The following is a 19,569-nucleotide window of genomic DNA, read 5'->3' as shown; positions in this document are numbered from 1 at the left end:
GTTGAATTACCCATGATCCTGCCATTGTACTTCTGGGTATTTACCCAAAGAAATCATAACACTAATTAAAAAAATATGAATCCCTATGTTTATTGCAGCATTATTTACAATAGCCAAGATGTAGAAACATCCTGTGTCCATCAATAGATGATGGATAAAGAAGAGGTGGTACACATATAAAATGGACTATTACTTGGCCCTAAAAAATAATGAAACCTTACCAATTGTGACAACATGGATAGACCTAGAGGGTATTATACTAAGTGAAATAAGTCAGATGGAAAATAACAAATATCATATGATTTAATTATTTGTGGAATCTAAAAAACAAATGAACAAACAAAATGGAAACAGGCTTATAGAGAACAAGCTGATAGCTGCCAGATGGGAGGAATTTGGGGGGCTGGATGAAAAAGGTGAAAAGATTAAAAAGAACAAATCAGCAGTTACAACATAGTCTCAGGGATGTAAATTATAGCATAGGGAATATAGTCAATAATATTTTATAAGTATTGTGCCATGTGTACCAGATTTATCTGGGGAATCACCTCATAAAGTATATAAATGTCTAACCACTATTTTGTACACTGAGAACTGTAGAAATCCATTTCCTGCATAACTCTGAGCAGGTCTCAGTTTTTGTTTTTCAACTCATTTTTACCCTTTAGTAAAAATTATTATGTTGTCCTTAAGATTTCTACCTCATATTTATGTATGTCAATGATGAAGTGTTCTGTAATGAATCTGCAGTAACTGATAGTAACATTTCAGGGTTATCTGATCATCATTTCCTAAATGGGCAGGTCATGGGGATAGTCAGCATCAGGCTTATAACTTCCTTATTTAGTTTTATGTTTGCCTTAAATATGCCCTGTCCATTGTTCTAGTGCATCTAGGTTAACACACCTTTGAAATGCCAGAAGTAGTCCCCTATCCCAGACCCTCAGAAATGTAACCACCCTCAAAAGAGCATATAATCTTGTTTACAATCCTGAAATCCATCATAGAGATTTCCCTGCTTTGCTTTCTGCCACCTTCATGTAATCAATCTTTCTTATGTTCCCTCCTTAATTTCAAATGTATAAAAAAGAATGAAAATTGTCATTATTCAGATCATTTGAAATCTTGCTTCCTGGTTATCAGTTTGACTCAGATAAACTCATAACTATTCAGATTTGGATGTTTTTACATTGACTTGTTGGTGACTGCGAAATTCACATCTCTAGGTTTGATCTGTATCAGCTTCAACTTTTACATTTTCTACCCACTATTGGTCAAGAATGTGCAATTCTTTTCTTTTCTTTTTTTTTTTTAAAGATTTTTATTGGGGAATTGGGGGGATGGGAACAGTGCTGGGGAATGGGGGAAGGGGAACAGACAAGTTGCTGTCCTTTTGATCTTCAGTCTAGTTGTGGAGGACGTTGCTTCACTGGCCCAAGCTGGCACCATCATTGCGCTCTTCCCGGGTGAGGCAGATCAGTCGCCGGCTTCTGGACGGCCACTCACTGCGGCTGCTGGCCGCTCACGCTGGCTGCTGGCTACACATGGTAGCCCATTGCAACCCAATGCCACAGGGGTTGCAGCCTACGCCGTCGCCAGCGACTCACGGCAGCCCAGCTCCAAGTTGAGCTGTTGTTCAGCATCTTAGCTGTGGAGGGCAGTGTCACTGGCCCTCATATGTGGGATCCGAACCGGGGACCTCTGGCGTCCCAAACCAGCACTTAACCATCGCGCCACTCGGCCGGCCCTGAGCAATTTTTTCTTTTCCCAGGCTTTTTAATTGATATTTAAAACTCTTGTTTTCTATCATTTTTCAAAATAACAGGCTTGAAGTATTTTAAAAAGAATTTTTACTTCAAATTTTCTATGCAGACAGAAGAAAGTAACTGGTCTAGAACTTTTAACATCTATATATGAACCCATAAATCTTCAAAATGTTTTAGTAAATGGCATCTAGAACAAACCATGTGGTATCATTTAAGCTTCAGAAAGAAAATGTAAAATGGCTGCATATTTAGACAAATGGTTCAGGCTTTCAGGCTACTCTTCATTACTCATGGGGTTTTCTGCAAGCTTTGAGTTAGTGTTGAAATTTTAAAAGGTACTAGGCAACAGTGACATTGATATTTCAGATCCTCATTAATTTTTATAAATTCCATGTTTTATTGTTAATTTTCCACATAAGTATGATGTTTTCTTTCTACAATGCTAAAGGAAAGATAAGCTCATTTAAAAATACCTTTAAGGAAGGAGAACTGACTCTGTGATAGATGATGTGATATACAGATGATGTATTACAGAATTGTACACTTGAAACCTATGTAACTTTACTAACCATTGTCACCCCTATAAACTTTAATTAAAATAAAATAAAAGAAATGAAATAAATACCTTTAAGATGAAATTTAAAAGACAGCTTTTAAAAAGTAAAACTACTTGCTTTGAGAAGTAGTATGCCTAACATACAGTGCTCTTTAAAACTATATAACAGCAAAGGACTGCCTGGTGGTTGAGATTTATTCTCTAGATAGTCCTAAAACCTTTATTACACTGAAACACTGACAAATTATTCAGAGTATCACATAACTGTATGATCCTCAGAGTTTCCATTATCAAAGATGGTTTTCTTTACATAGACTTTCATTCCACTTATTCCATTGTACTTGAGCCCACCTAATAAGCTTCTGGTTTACCCAAGAGCAGTGCTTTGAGTGGCTTGCCAAGTTCTTACTGAATGCTCAGGTGTTTGCTGAGCCCAGTCTGACAGTTGCTGTTCTCATTTAATGACTTCGCCAGGACCTCTGTAATTCACTTTGCTATTGGCTTGAGTTTGCATGTATTCTCACTTCTTATAATTTTAGAAGTATGGAACAAAGTCCTCCTATCCCAAGTTAAACCAAATGAAGGGAAACCTCACCCTAGGGAAAAAGGGATATACTGCATGTAGAAATTTGCCAAAATTGTTGATATATCTATGAAATATGGGAATCTTTATAAATGGGGGTTAATAAAATAAATCTATCAAAATGGCATTTGGACAGTGATAAAGCTTAAATTTGAATTCAATTTCCCCTTTTCTCCCATAATCCCATTATGACAGAAGTTGGCTGAAAGAAAAATGACCCAGTTCCAAAGCATTTCTTCACGGAGATAAAAACCTTTAAATTTTTCTTTTAAGTAAACTGGGAATAGAGCTGAGTAGATAGTTCTTGACCCATGCAAACTAGTATAGTAGACTTACTGAATTGGTTATTTACTTTTATGACTGTTGGGAGACAACTCTCTGGGTCTCTTCTGTGTCTGCACATCATGTGATCAGAGGCGCTAACTGCCTTTCATTGTACACTATATTTTCAAGGATATTTGTACAGAGAATGGCTTTGGAAAATAAAGATAATGTCTCCCTCTCTAACAGACAGCAGATATCCTTATTTTTTGGTATAATAAAGATAATGCCTTTTTCCAGAGCAAAGACAAGGCAGGTTTGTTTACTGCCCATTATAAAGTATTTGGGTTCCCTAAACTCAGTGTTCTTCAGCTGTGATAACTCACTGCGTGTGTAATATCCACCTGGCCCACTCTGCATAATTCACATAGGGATGGGGGGCAAGAGGGATAGATATGACCATGAAGCTCAGTTTCCATGAGTAAAAATGTCTTCTGTCTCTGACCAAGGGTCTTTTCTCCAATCAATGAAGTGTTAATTCTTTAGGCTGACTTTCAAAGGAAATTTCACTTTGCTTATTTCTTAGGTTTCAAGGGGCTATTCACAATTGCCCTCTCTACTTTTCATAGTACTCAACTCAGATAATTAATAGGGTTTTTTAACTGAAAGACACCAATGTTATTCCTGATTTATTTTATTAGTCAGGATAGGCTATTTATGCTGTGATAACAAATCAACCCCCCAGTGTCAGTAGATGAACACAGCCAAAATTTATTCTAGCTCATGGAACATTCAATAAGAATTGGATGACTCTTTAGGGCAGCTTAATCCCTCATCTTCCACATGATGATTGATTCAGGCTGTTTCCATTTTGGATGCCACATCTAAATTTTTATACCTTTGATGGCAAAGCAGGGTGTGATAGTAAGTGGAGAACTCCCATACACGTTTGTATGCCTTGACTCCCATCAATTCCTGTTGATTGATGATAACTAGTCACATGGCTCAACCAAGATGCAAGTTGATTGAAGAATTGTAGAGGAAACCACGGGCATTCAGTGAACAGTAATGTCTTTGTCACATTTTTCCAAATATTTTTAAAAAGTAGATTGACTTGCCAATTTATTCTCATGCTAGCACTGCATTTTAAAAATTATTATAGTCTCATAACAAATTTCAGTAACTGCTGTGTGTGAATTCCTACTTCCTTTAAAAAAGGGTCCTTGATATTTGTGTATAATTATTCTTCCAGATAAAACTCAAAATCCCTTTTAGGCATTAAAATTCTTTAAAATATTTTGGCATTCTTATTGGAAAAAATTAAAACTGTAAAGCAGTGTAGGAAGAATTGATATTTTTATAACATTAATCTTTCAGTGCAGAAATAAGACTATATTTTAATTCCTGTAGCAATAAAAATTTATAATTCCTTCATAAGATTCAAATTTGTTTCTTGCGAATGGTATTTATTTTATCTTATTATTTCATACATTTGATTATGAGAAATGAAATGTTTCTTTGAAAAGATTGATAAACTAATAAACCTATGGAAAAGCTTATCCAGAAAATGTAGAAGAAAAACAAATGTAAATAATTGTATACATATGTGTAAATAATTTTAAAACCAAAAGAAAATATTATGAGCAATAATATAGTAATGTGAAAAAAAAGATGATGTGGTTACATTTCTGGAAAAACTATAAAATGCTGAGGTTGGTTCCTAGTCAAATAAAAAAATAAATAGAAAAAAACCCCCTGAAAACTTGAAAAGATAATGACCATAAAATAAATTGAAATGTTACTCAAAACCATCCCCTCTATAAAAGTACCAGGCTGGATAATTTTTCATGCTAGTTCTACACAACTTTCAAGTAACTCCTAGCCAATATCACCTTATTTTAAGTTGTCTAAGGAAATAGTGAAAGAGGTAAAAATTGCTTGATATTTTTTATGAGGCTAGTGCAACTTAGACACCAGATAATAAAATCTCAAAAGCAAAAAAAGAAAGGAAAATTGTAGGTCAATTTCATTTATGATTAGAGAAAAATATGTAATAAAATCATACAACAGTAACTGAAAAAGGTAAACATACACCTGTGGCATTTTGACAAGTGACTTAAAGCATTAACTATAATGGAATTGATAATATCTTGATTCCTCAACCTTTTCTGCATATGTTGAGTTAACCACCTGACTCTAAATGAAAGAATAATGGGTATAGTTAATATTCATGTGATAATACTTCTCAGAAAATGAGAATGTGAATGATTACTGTTTGTGTGACAATCCTTTTGCAATCAGTAGGTTTCCAATTCTTTGTTTTCAATAGTGTTGGGAAAAGACCTAAATGAGTTTCCAGCCAATTGATTATGAAAAATGTTTTGATTTTAGATCACTATATGGTTTTGATGAAGGAGTACAAAGAATTGAATGACATTTGCTAAACACATAAACTCCTCTATTATTATCTATGGTGGTTTGGCTCAAAACAATCATCAGCCTTTTCAGGTAGAATGTGAGTATAACTACTCTGTGATTTGAGTTAAATGTGAGGGCTTTCCATTATGATGAGAGTCTGATTACACATTTAATAACCTCATTACTCAGTAAAAAATTCACTGTGAGTTCATTGTCTGACAATTAAGTTCACAAACAAATCCTAGAAAAAGTGCTACATAACCTCACTGCTGAATATCACTATGGTCACCTTTGAAGTACTCCCCTTGGGAAGCTATGCACTGATGCCAGCACCTAGTCCACCCTTCAAAGCAATTTTGGAACTCATTTTCTAGAATGGCCCTCAGAGCTGTCATTGTATTACCCTTGATGTCCTGAATGTCATCAAAATATCTTTCTTTGAATATTTCCTTTATCTTTGGGTAAAGAAAGAAGTCATTAGGGGCCAGATCAGGTGAGTAGGGAGGATGTTCCAATGCAGTTATTTGTTTACTGGCTAAAAACTCCCTCCCAGTCAGTGCCGTGTGAGCTGGTGCATTGTCGTGATGCAAGAGCCATGGATTGTTGATGAACAGTTCAGATCATTTTCATTTAACTTTTTACACAGCCTTTCAGCACTTCCAAATAGTAAACTTGGTTAACTGTTTGTCCAGTTGGTACAAATTCATAATGAATAATCCCTCTGATATCAAAAAAAGTTAGCAACATCATTGCAATAAGTTCTTGAACTTAATTGTCAGACCCCATATATGTTAAATTGAATTATTTGGCTTATGAAATTGAATTATAGATAAAATTTTCACTTAAAAATGCATGAAGATGTGAAATACAATACGGGAAATATAGTCAATAATATTGTAAAAACTATGTATAGTGTCAGATAGATATTAGACTTATTGGGGGGATCACTTCATACATTATATAAATGCCTAAGCACTGTGCTGTCCTCCTGAAATTAATATAAAATAAAATTGAATATAAACTGTAATTTAAAAAGTTTATAGTCATGGCATGTAAAGTACTGCATATGGAATATAGTCAATGATAGTGGAATAGCTATGTATGGTGTGAGATGGATAGTAGACTTGTTAGGGTTATAACTTTGTGAGAGCTGTAAATGTCTAATTATTATGCTGTTTTGTACACCTGAAACTAATAACAAAAAAATAAGCATAAATAAATTGCATATGTAAACTTTTTTTCTGTAGAATACCTTTAGCCTTAAGTTTATAATCTTCAGCACACAGATAGAACAAAATGTACCTGAATATATTAAATTTTCTTTCCTCAGAAATGAAATGAAGAAGGGAGTTTAAAAAATTAAACTATGAGGGGTTTTTTTTGTTTTGCTAAAGTAAGTATATGTAGCGTTATTAATAATTTTCTTCCTTGTAAGCACGTCTTATGATACTGAATAGCCTTTTATGGTATTTTTCTTCTCATAAATTTCTAATATTACTGTATTCTTTAAAGTGAAGTTTGTTAATTGTGTAACAGCTTAAAAATTCTACTTCCTCATAATGTTTCTTATCATGAATAAAAGTTTAGTGATTCATGTAAGTGCAAAAAATTATCTTTTAAAGATACATTTTTGAAGTATCTATACATGAAATAATAGGATGATTGAGATTTGCTTTAAAATAATTCAAGTTGGGGATCAAGGGCAAAAAAGAATAGGGTTATAAATGAAAAAACTGAAGCTATGTGATGATAATTATAAAAACTGAGTGATGCGTTCATGGGGTTTATTATACTAGTTCCAAAACTGGATTTGTATCTTGGAAATGTTTATGATGTCCCCAGATTGGAAGAATTCCTGGAAAGGCTATCCTTGCCTTTAGACAGCTCTATACTTAACAAGTTCCAGTGGGACATTTAGCATTTGTTTATTTCTGTACAGCAAGGACAATTTAAACTTTTGACATTTTTACTCCCATGATGAAATCTTTGTTAAATTACTAGAACTAGCAGAAATTTGTTCCATCTGCTTCATGAAGTTAGTCTCATTTTGAATTGTGTAATACCACTTTGAAAATTACGTTATTCATTCACATGTGGTCAAGAAAGCACACTCCAAAGTCAGACTGCTAATGTTTAAATTCTAGCTCTACAATGAAATACTAGAGAAGTTTGTTAATCTCTCATAGCTTCTGTTTTTCTCATCTTTAAATTGTGAATAAAAATTAGATTAATTAAAATAACACATACAGTAATGCACCTAGCATAGTGAGTGGCGCAGATAAATTAGTCAATAAATGTTAGCTATTATTGTTATTGTATGTAGTTATCTATTCATTTATTCATTCAACCCAATTATTCATTCAAATGTATGCCCAGAAGTGAGGTGCATGGAAATCAGAGATAAAGGCTTTGCCTCAGTCATCAGTGAACTCACTGTCCAGTCGGAAATAGAGACAAGTAAATAAATGAATATAATTCAGTGTCCTAAGTGGTAAAACAAAGAATATTATGAGCCACCCAACCTGAGTGGGAAGTTGAGGCCATGGAAAATTACCTGAAGGTGATACCTGGATTGAGTTTTAAAGGATGAAAGACTTACTAGGCTGGTAGGTAATAGTGTTATAGGCAGAAGGAATAAGATTGTTGACCTGAAAATATATATGAATATGACTCACTCGTATAAAATCTTGGTTTAAAGTTTATTAATAGCATTTGTAGAATTGTTTATTTTTTATTTTTTAAAAAATTTAACTCCTTTTTTTCACTCTCCTATTTTCTAATTTGAATCCTACTGGACCTTGAGCTCCTTGAGAGTGTATGGCACCTCAGTGAGTAATAAAATGGCTGGCACATAGTAGGAGACAATAAGTGTTTATTGAATTTAATTGAATGAAATTACGTCTTAGGAGGGGAAGGGAAGTCTTTTAAAATTAAAAATGTAAACCAGAATTTCTAAGCCTAGGAAGGGTTAGCAAGGAAAAGATTAATTACAAACATATAGTATGCTGCAGTGAGGATGTAACTCAAATTCAGATGGAAAGAGCCAGCAACTTTACAACTCCTTTTGAGGCAAGGCAATAAAAATACAGTTTTGGATTATCAGATAACTTGAAGTATGAACACACCAAAAAATATTTTAAAGGTAATTCAAAGTATTTTAATTATTTCACTTGCTTCTGTTTATTAACATAAATAGTGGAGGAATATGTATAGTCATATATTTGAGATAAAAAATAAATATGAGAGTATAGTTTAAAACGTAAAAGGGTGTCTAATTTATTGAGTGTTAAAAGATGATCACAGTTAGCAATGATACCCTGAGAAACCTTGCAAACTTGTTACTGAAGAACAAAAATACTTGACCACTGAGGAACAGTTTTCAATGTCTGTATATGAACTTCGACAATTAAGTTTGCGAACTTGTTGCAATGATGTTGTTAAATTTTTTTTATATCAGAAGGATTGTTCATTTTGAATTTGTACCAACTGGACAAACAGTTAACCAAGTTTACTATTTGGAAGTGCTGAAAAGCCTGCATGCAAAATTTACATAAAAATTACCTGAACTTTTCACCAGCAATTCATGGCTCTTGCATTGTGACAATGCTGACAGTACACCAGCTCACATGGCACTGACCAGGAGGGAGTTTTTAGCCAGTAAACAAATAACTGTATTGAAACACCCTCCCTACTCACCTGATCTGGCCCTCAATGACTTCTTTCTTTACCCAAAGTTAAAGGAAATACTGAAAGGAAGACATTTTGATGACATTCAGGACATCAAGGGTAATACAGCGACAGTGTTGATGGTCATTCCAGAAAAAGAGCTCCAAAATTACTTTGAAAAATGGACTAGGTACTGTCATCAGTGCATAGCTTCCCAAGGGGAGTACTTCAAAGGTGACTCTAGTGATTGATATTCAGCAAAGAGGTATGTAGCACTTTTTCTAGGATGAGTTTGCAAACTTAATTGTTCATCCTCATGTATTCTGAACAGTGAGAAATTGGGAGCATTTGGCTGTGTTGAATTTGAAAGTCTGAAGCAGTAAGTTGATCTTCAAAGGAAATTTTTAGACTTTGATTTTTCCAACTTCAGAGAATTTGTACTAACCTTTTTATCTTTGTGGTACTATCTACAACCCTGTATAATTGTTTACCAACAACTGAAACTATCTATTTAATTATCTTTGTGGCCTTGATGATCAATCAGTTATATATCACATTTTACAAAGTAAGCTAAGTAAGGAGAACAGGATAGGCATTTGGCAGCCTACATTTCATATGCTGTCATAATTGGTGACAAATAAGATGACTAAGTCAAGCCTACTATTCCCCTCAGCTCGACTAGACTTTAGACAGATTTGTCCTGACTCTAGGCTCCTGACCTCCTTTTTCTTTGAACACTTTAGGAAATTTGTATTGTCAATTCTTTCTCTGCCCTTTTGAGGTGTATGCAAATCTTTTGAAAAACCTCTTGCCAGTTTTATAACCCAGGAGAGCCTTTCTTAAGGACCTTGGAGCCCTCACCTATGGCCTGTTAGTAGCAGAATAAATGAATTCTTAAGATAGTGAACTAAAGCCAGATTTAAAAATCTTCCCCCTCCAAAACTTAATAGTATAAATGAAAATCATTAGGAAAAAAAAGAATCTGAAAAAAAAAAAGCCAGCATGAATTAAACAATGCAAAGGAAGGGCTGGAGGTTAATGAAAGAACAAGCAACGTTTTCAAGAGTTAATACAACATACTTTGGAGACACTCAGAGCAGCTTCTGACTTTCCCATAGAGAAGCATTGGCAGTGCAGGTCAAGGTGAAGATGGAAGTGAGGAAAGGGCTGTGGATAAACACAGTCCTGAAAAATCAAATGCATCATGTAATCATGGCAGAAGAGAGACAGAGAGAAGATGTGGGCAGCCCTGGGAGATGTGAAAATGCACTTGAAATTAAAAGCCTCTCTCCTGGCTTTCTGTTTGTCCTTCATTGTTGGGGAAAATGGAGTTTACAATATTTGGAGCCTTCTGTTGGGATGAAAGAGGAAGAAGGAAGAAAAAGCATCCTAAAATTACTAAATACCCATTAATTTGGAAATAAACAGAAATTAGAAACAACAGGCAAAGAGGAGATCTAAGACTAGATCTTCTTAGGGAGGTAGGGAAAGAGATCAGCTAAGAGCATCTGGTAAAGAAAGCTCCCTTCACCAAACTGTGAACTCTTAATACAGAGGCCAAGAAACAAAACACCCACTCCCTGTCCCAAAACCCACTTTCTTCTCTTTTTCTTTTGGAGGATAGAAGCAGCTGGTGGACAAGGAAAGGTAAAATGCAGTTAGGGGAAAATTCAGGCTGACCTTAATGGAGCTAAGTCTCCTGGGAATCACACTGAATTGGAGGAATTATTTGAATTTCAAATTATCTACACTGTAGTAAGGCAAACTCAAGATGAGGTAGAGGGAACTGGAGTACATACTATTTAACAAAATCGCCAAAGACAGAAAAGAGCCCAATCTTGATAACAAAGACCACTCACAGCTCCAATGACTTTGAAGACACCTTCAGAGTGGCATGGCTCATACTCTGGTATCTGCCTCAATTCAAACTTCAGTTTTAACGTGCTGTTACTGTTCACTCAATCTTTCAATAGTTAATTAACAAACAATACTGAGGACTAATTATGTGCCAGGCTCTCTACAAGAAAATTAGATACAAAATTAAATATAATAGCTTCCTTTCCTTGGAAGCACTCACAGTTTTTGGAGGATGAAGGTATTGAAAGGGTAGATCAACACATGTACCTAAATAATTAAATACAATCTATAAGTGCTATAGAAGAATAATGAACAAAATACTGTAGACACATTAAGAATGGAGCAATTAGTTTTCAGGGACTAGTAAAATTATCTTCAGTAACTTCATAATTAAATTATTATTATTATTTTTTATTAAAAAAATTTTTTTATTGTTAGTTTCCGGTGTACCAAACAATGCAATAGTTATCCTTTTCACCCTCACAGACATAATTAATTTATTTTTAATTACAAGTTGCGATCACAAATTATGGTGAATGTTTAAATAAAAAAATTATTACAGTAAAAGACACATTGCCATTAATCCCCTTCAAAATACTCCTCCTTACTTCAAACACACTTATCCCATTGTTATTGTCACTTTCTGAAGCATTTCTGGAAGTCCTCTTTTGTGACTGTCTTTAGTTACACTGTAGAAACACTCATTTGTTCTCAGGGACTAGGAAAGGGAATGGGCTCTTGCAATCTGGGGCAGCATGGATGGACCTGAGGGTGTTATGCTGAGTGAAGTATGTCAAACAGCTAAAGACAGATGTAATGTGATGTCACTTAAATGCAGAATCTAAAGAACAGAATAAACACAACAGAAACAAACTCATAGATACAGAAAACATTTTGATGGTTGCCAGATGGGAGGAGGGTTGTGAATGGGTGAAAAAGAGAAAGGGATTAAGAAGTATAAATTGGTTCTTACAAAGTAGATTGTATTTAATTATTTATGTACTTGCATGTCTTGATTTATCCTTCCAATGCCTTCATCCATCAAAGACTGTGAGTGCTTCCAAGGAAAGGAAGCTATTGTATTTAGTTTTATATCTTATTTTCTTGTAGAGAGCTTGGCACATAATTAGTCCTCAATATTGTTTGTTAACTAACTATTGAAAGGTTGAACAAACAGTAACAGAATGTTAAAACTGAAGTTTCAATTGAGGGAGATACCAAAGTGAGTGTGAGGCACGCCGCTCTGAAGGAGTCTCCACAGTTGATTATTCAAGGATCAGTTCCATGACTCTTCGACTCCCTTACTCACTTTCAGAATGTAACAGAGCAGAGTGAGAGAGTGGGTGTAACTACAGTACTAGCAACAGCAGGGCAGGAAGGGCAGGCAAGCTGCCCCAGCAGACCACCTATGGGGTGAGGAAACTCTACACTTTGGAGCTGATAAGAGGAAATGTCCCATGGGAAGAGAAGCACAACCCATGTTAGGGGAACTTTATTCAGAAGGACCCACCAAAGGGCCCACAAGAGTTCACAGAGGAGCCTATGGGAGAGTGAGTTTTTGACATGACAGGCCCAGAGTCCGAATTAATTCTGACCACAAACTCTCTAAGTGGGAACTTTTACTAAACAGATTATATACCTGTAATACATTCGAGTGACCATAGAATTATTTCATAGTAAAGTGAAAAGAACATCATGTAGTCTGGTGAGTTTTTATCCAGCGGCTGGGGAAACATTTCCCCATTGGAGTGGAATATCAAGAAAGTTGTGTTTTCATTGTATTTCAAGTTGTTCTTATTCAATGTAATGTAATTATTATCACTTATCTTTTAGTACATTTTCTGTCCTCCCTCCCCTCCTCTCAATTTGGCCAAAGCTTCCATGAGGAGACTGTGTAGAACTGACCCTGTTTCTGTTGAGCAGGAAAATGATAACTGCTTGTGTTGTTTTGTGCATGTAGATAACTGTGTGGGTGTATCTGAGTGATTAGATATGGTAACAGGAGGCCAGGGGGAGGGGAAGGAGGAAAAGGCTGTTGATGCATCTAGTGTATGTCTTCTGTAGCTCTCTGAGTCCAAGACAGACTGAAGTAAAATCCTAATTTCAACACTTTCGAAATTAAAATTAAAGACTAGGTAGGTGGAGAGCTGGCCAATCATATTTTTCCTCAGGCTGGTTTTTTGTTTGTTTGTTTGTTTGTTTTTGCAACTTTAGTTTAATTTGTAGAAAAATGATCTCTTCCAAAATTAAAATAGTAAAATATTTGTGGGAAAATCATGTGTGTACTAAGCCAATGCTAAGATAGAGCCCATGTTGCCCTGATAAGCTCATGTTCTATCAGCCTCATAATTACCTTGCTGATTTTATCTGACTCCAACTTCTGGTCTTTAACTTTTGGACTTGAAAATGTGATGTTAGTAGCACCAAGATCAGATCCACTTCACGGGAGGAGATTCCCAGAAACCAAGTTCAAAACACTGACATCTAGAACAAAGATGATAACAATTCACAATGAGAAAAGAAAAAAAAAATCCCATGGGGATGGAATACTTGTACCAACATCAATGCTTTTTTTCTCCCTGTGGTCAGGCAACCTGGGTAATAAAATCAGATGCAAAAGTTGCTTGATGAGAAATATTTAGCCTGAAGGGAAATTGATTGTGGGCCTCGGACAGCCCTAGCATTGTTCAGGGTGATAAGAGGGTTTTCCTTCCCTATCTGTTTGTTAGTTTCATAGTTATTTTATGTGTTTTTTTTGCATGCCTAATATTTTTCAAAAACAAATGTTAAAAAAAAGAAGACTATATAGCATCTCAAGTTGTAAAAAGTGCTGTTATGTACGAGAAAATATATCAGAAAATATATTAACATAGTAATATCAATGATCTGTGCTGGTATAACTATTTCCTTTTTTATAATTTTCTACAGGGCATTTAAAATTATTGCATGTGATTAAAAATTATTTTGATATAGTTTAGCTTCATTTATTTCTATTTGTCAGATCCTATTTAAAAAGCAAAAATGAGTCTAGAAGTTTACAGCAAAGGAAAGGAATTTTATGACATTTTTGTATGCCTTTATATTTTATAAAAACAAAAACAGCCCAAATATTTAAAAGATTCATTGAGGAAATGAACAGAAAAAGAACAAGTATATGCTTTATACTACTCTTTCTTGCAAATGAACAGTGTGCTAATTTTAGTTCTGTGTTTACCCAAATCATTCACATTTATCAGATTCTATTTTTCAAGCCTCACATTATGTCCCAAGTCATGACAACTATAATGAAATAAAAGATAATAGAATAGAATGTAGCATTTAAACATCCTTTAAAATGCCAAAGCGTTTATTTTCAGCTGCTGCGAATTTCTTTCATATCTCAGTGCTATGGGTAGAAATGGAATCCAGAAACCTAGACAAATCAAACCTCTTAACTGGCAGCCAACTTTTTTCCTGGTGTGATTCCATTTTTCCCTAGCTTATATTAACTGCAACTGCATTTATATACACTTCTTTCAAATAGCACAGCCTCATGCCTGCAGCTCTACAAGCAAGTGGGAAGGATAAACAAAAGCTAAGGAAGGGATTTTCAAAGTAGCCTTTGTGTTGACTTGTGCTCTTGCTTTCTAATTAGTCTTTCCAGAGGGTGGAATTTCTGAGCCCTGCAGGGCCTCCTCTGCTTTGCTGCATCTCAGGTTAGGCAAGCAGAGAATCCCTGCCTGCTGTGAACCCCTCAGACTGAGACAAGCAATAGGCCAGCTGTTCTCCACCGGGACTGCTTGGAGAATTTCTCTCCTACTTAGCTCAGTTTTCTCCGGAGCAACCTTAGTTCTCAACAACCACAACAGAACTGGCCCAGTACAAAGAAGTGGGTGAAAGGTACAAAGGATCAAGGAAAAAAGACAGAAAAAAGAAAAAGGAGGTAGTTTAAAAAATATATTTTTATTAAAATATTGCTAAGATATAATATTATATTAGTTTCAGGTGTACACCATAGTTATTCAACATTTATATACCTAAAGAAGTGATCCCCATGAGTCCAGCAAACATCTGACACTGTATCATGCTATCACAATATTATTGACTATTCCCTATGCTGTACATTACATCCCCATGACTTATTTGTTTTATACCTGGAAATTTGGACCTCACCTTTACCCCGTCACCTTTTCCTGCACTTTAAAAATTTTTCAATTACAGTTGACATTTAATATTATTTTATATTAATTTCAGGTGTACAGCATAGTGGTTAGACATTTATACAATTTAAGAAATGATCCCCCTGACTAGTCTAGTAACCATCTGGCACTATACATAGTTACTACCATATTATTAACTATTTTCCCCATGCTTTACTTTACATTCCTGTGATTATTTTGTAGCTACCAATTTGTACTTCTTAATTTCCTCACTTTTTCACCCTGTCTCCCAACCCCTCTCTCATCTCTCACCTCATATCTAGTACCCATCTGACACCATATATAGTTATTATGATATTATTGATTGTATCCCTTATGCTATACCCTACATCCCCATGACTACTTTGTAAGAACCAATTTGTACTTCTTAATCCCTTCCCCCTTTTCACCTATTCCCAACTGCCCTTCTGTCTGGCAACAATCAAAATATTCTCTGTATCTATGAGCTTGTTTCTTCTTTGTTTATTTTGTTCTTTAGATTCCACATTTAAGTGACATCACATTACATCTGTCTTTCTCTGTCTGACATACTCCACTCAGCATAGTACCCTCCCAGTCCACCCATACTGGCACAGATGGCAAGAACCCATTTCCTTCCCTGGCTGAGCAATATTCCAGTGTATATACGTACCACCTCCTCTGTATCCATTCTTCCATCGACAGACGCCTAGGCTTCCTCCATATCTTGGCCATTGTAAAAATGCTGCAGTGAGCACATGGATGCACGTGTCCCCTTGAAGTAGCTCTTTGGGTTTCTCCAGATAAATACCAGGATGTGAGATTACTGGGTCCTTCTTTGTCTCTTGTTATAGCCTTTGTTTTAAAGTCTATTTTTTTCTGGTGTAAGTATTGCCACCCCAACTTTTTTGTTTGTTTGTTCCCATTTTCATGAAATATCTTTTTCCTATCCTTTACTTTCAGTCTGTGTGTGCCTTTCGATTTGCAATGAGTCTCTTGAGTGCAGAGACTTGGCGTCAGCCTGAGGTGAGACATTAGGGTCTTTTGAGGTACTTTCTGACTATGCCTACAGCCCTGATATTCTCTGTTCTTTTATGAAATTACTAGTAAGGGGTAGCCATAAGAAGGAACACAGGCGAGTCTCAGGAAGCAACGTTTATTGTAGTCACATGTTCTGTAACCAGGAGGCATGGCACACCACACAGCACCATGTGGTGTTTTGGTCAGGAGCCTTTACTGGGGTTTCCTTAGGAAAGGCAAGACAGGCCAGGATAAACAGGTTAGGACTGACTAGTTTGAACGTTCCCAGAGCACTTTGGGCTATAGAGGTGGTCTCTAGTTGCCAGTACCTGGCCCTGGGATCCAGATAAGGCAGAGGAATATGCCTGGTCAGCTGCATAAGCCTTATTGAGAATGTATGGCTCTGGCCTGGGTAGTTTGCATATCAAAGGCATGCTCCTCCCTGAACCATGTGCTATCTCTAAGAATTGGCTGGTCTCAGAAGGGCAGTCTCTTTCAAGGCAAAAAGATTTTTAAGCTGTCCAAACATAATATCCAGAAGATAAAAAACCATAAACAGTATGCCGACATATTCATGTGGCCTTCTAAATTCCCAGATAATCTTGAAGTTTTTTATGGACTATGATAGACATCTTCTTGCCTAGCTTTTCCTTTTAATTTTTTTGGTCAGCCTCTTAGCCCCAATTGCTGTCCCTGTCTTAGGCACCTGTGACGCTGTTGAATGTTATCGATAAAGGCTCTGGGAGAAGTCTATTTGCAGTAACCAAGCCCCGAGTTATGTCAAATGAAGGTGAGTCCTGCAAGTGCGGGCTTCTAGGGAGCTATAAGACGGGTCAAATAATGACAAGTTTCTGGGATGGGACTCATTTTAGAAGCTCCAAATCAATTCTTTCCTCTCCAATGGCTGCTAGGTTGACGGGTTTTGCAACCACTACATGTGAGGCTGTTGATTTTTATGGCCACTGTGAAACTAGGGTGAGGGGAATGGGAATAGGGCAAGTTAAAATGCTCTAAAGCTTGCTGCTATTTAGTTTTCTTCCTTGAATACAAGTTCCTCAGATTGTTGAAAGCTTTCAGTTAATTTCCAGAGTTCTGAAAATGGTGATGTAAAAAAGTTTTGACATTCATATTACTTTTATAGAGAAACAGATTTTTTGAGATCCTTCCTCTACCATTCTGGAAGTGCTCTTCATCAGACTTTTTTTTTTTTTAAATATTCTGAATGTACTCTTTTTAGAGCTATCACATCTTTCATAGGATGAAATTGATATGGGGAAAGCAAAATGTCTTTTGTTTTTTAGTTTACATATATTTTTCTCTTAGTATTGCACTAACCATTTCCGGGAATGACTCTGAACTCTTATGATAATTTACATTGAATTTGAGATATTAAATTGAACCTGCTCTTGGTAAGGTCACAAAATAATAGACATGAGATGATTTTCTCTGCTTTAGTGCAACATGTATAGCTTCTCTTCAGTTTCTACTCTTAAAGATTAAACATAACCAGTCTCATAAAGCAATTCACCATGATTTTCAATGGGAGATGAAAGCCCCTTTCAAAACAACCTCCCCACACTTCCTCTTCCTAGGTAGCATGTACTTTCAGCCTTCTGGAGATAATTTGATTTATTTTTTTCCATAAAAATGGTGGAATCTAACATGAATATATCAAGTAAAGTGGATACAAAGGTGAGACGTGCCAAGGGAGGTAAGAGTGACAAAAATCATGAGATAATTTAGACTTCTGTGATGCATCTCAAATCATACTCTTTAGATCATTGCTTATTCCTCTATGGTTAAGCCTTGGCCTATGTAAAATCGCTCTCTTTCTTAACCTGCGGTATAACTTGGTCTTTCCAAATAGAAAACTAGAAACACTTTTAAAAATGAATCAATCAAAATTTCAAATTATTGTGTTAGCCGAATTCAAATTAAAACTGCTCTAGGAAGCCACAAAATGGAAGTGCCAATGAAAGCAGCAGGAAGTGCCAAGCTGTTTGAGAGGATCTCAGACGTATTAGGACTTGCTTGGCATTGGTATTTGTTTCTAATCACTCTGGGAACTGGTGTGGTGGAAAATAAATCTGAGAGGAAGTGTGGTAGAACAGCCAAGGGAGCCTCTGGGAACAATCAAAGCAGGCCTTAGCATAGCTCCTGGTACATCTTCAGGAAACTGTCCTGCTTCTCTGACTTATCGTTTCAGAAAAGAGGGGGTCTGCTTTTTTCCACTTCAGATTTTATGTTTGTTTGGATCCATAGATTATCTCCACCAATATTTAAACTGCCTCACGTGCAGTGCCTGCAAGGGACTGATTACTACTGGGTTATCCTGTATCTGTGCAGTGTCAAAGGGACATTGCTCGTAGTTTGGTAAAGGTTCCAATGTTTGGGTTTGATGAAGGACATATATACAATTATTTGAAGGGGAAAAAAGGATCATTTACTGATATACTAGTTATATAGTTGTTGGTCCTTTAAACTGTTCCCTGAAAAGATGCCTCAAACATTAAATCCTTTAAAATTGGTTTGGAAGAACTGTTATGATATCAGGTAGATTATTTTAATTTACCTAATAGTATGATTCAAAGTCATATAGATTTTTTACTTTTGTCCAAAAATCGACTTTTTATACTTTAATAATTTTTTAATTTTTCAGTTACAGTTGAGATACAATATTATATTAGAATCTGTTTTGTTTATTTTGTTCTTTGGATTCCAGATATAAGAAAAATCACATTGTATCTCTTTCTCTGTCTGACATACTCCACTCAGCACAACACCTTCCAGGTCCATCCATGCCACTGCAATGGCAAGAACCCATTCCCTTCCCTGGCCGAGCAATATTCCATTGTATATACTCAGATGTACCATCTCCTCTTTATCCATTCTCCCATCAGTGGACACCCAGGCTGCCTCCACATCTTGGCCACTGTAAAGAATGCTGCAATGAACATATGGATACCCATGTCCCCTCAAAGTAGCATTTTGGGTTTCTTTGGATAAATACTCAGAAGTGGGATTGCTGGGTCCTTCTTTGTTTCTTGTTATAGCCTTTGTTTTAGGTCTATTTTTTTCTTGTATAAATATTGCTACATCAGCTATGTTTGTTTATTTGTTTGGTTTGTTTCCATTTTCATGAAATGTCTTTTTCCCATCCCTTTACTTTCATCTGTGTGTGCCTTTCCATCTGAACTGAGTCTCTTGTAGGCAGCATATTTCAGAGTCTTGTTTTCTCATATATTCAGCCACCCTATCTTCCCCCCCCCCCCATGCTTATTTATA

Source organism: Hipposideros armiger, unplaced genomic scaffold (assembly GCF_001890085.2).
Source record: "Hipposideros armiger isolate ML-2016 unplaced genomic scaffold, ASM189008v1 scaffold_198, whole genome shotgun sequence".
Lineage (NCBI taxonomy): Eukaryota > Metazoa > Chordata > Mammalia > Chiroptera > Hipposideridae > Hipposideros > Hipposideros armiger.
The sequence above is the reverse complement of the archived record's forward strand: the minus strand, read 5'-3'. Positions refer to the sequence as shown.